Here is a 448-nt window from a genome sequence, read left to right on the forward strand (position 1 = left end):
GATAGACCCCCATTTAATTGTCATAAGTCCCTCTCTTATAGACTCAAGAGCTGGTTGCATTGGGGCTGGGGTGGGGTAAAAGACAACCCCCTTCCCCATGTTGGGGGGGGGTCTGCCTCCATCACTAGCTCCCCCCCATCGGCCCTGCCCCCCTAAGCTTCCTGGGGGGGGTCTCATCTCTCCTTGCCCCTCTATTCCTGGCCCTATTGTGCTCCTGGTCTTATGCAGGGGGGGCTATAGGCTGACAGATGTGGGGGGTGTAACATCATGCACCATCTGCCCACCCAGGTACAGGGGAGTGTCTGGGAAGGGGCTGGGCTGTCTCTCCATCTCTTCCACCTCCCCCCACCCCAATTTATTCCCAGCCCTTTCAATGTAGGGGGGCATGGGGGGTACAGATCGACTCTAGCTCTTATACCCCCCCCAAGGAGAGGCAGGGCAGTCCTTT

Source organism: Alligator sinensis, unplaced genomic scaffold, assembly GCF_000455745.1.
Source record: "Alligator sinensis unplaced genomic scaffold, ASM45574v1 scaffold1892_1, whole genome shotgun sequence".
Classification (NCBI taxonomy): Eukaryota; Metazoa; Chordata; order Crocodylia; family Alligatoridae; genus Alligator; species Alligator sinensis.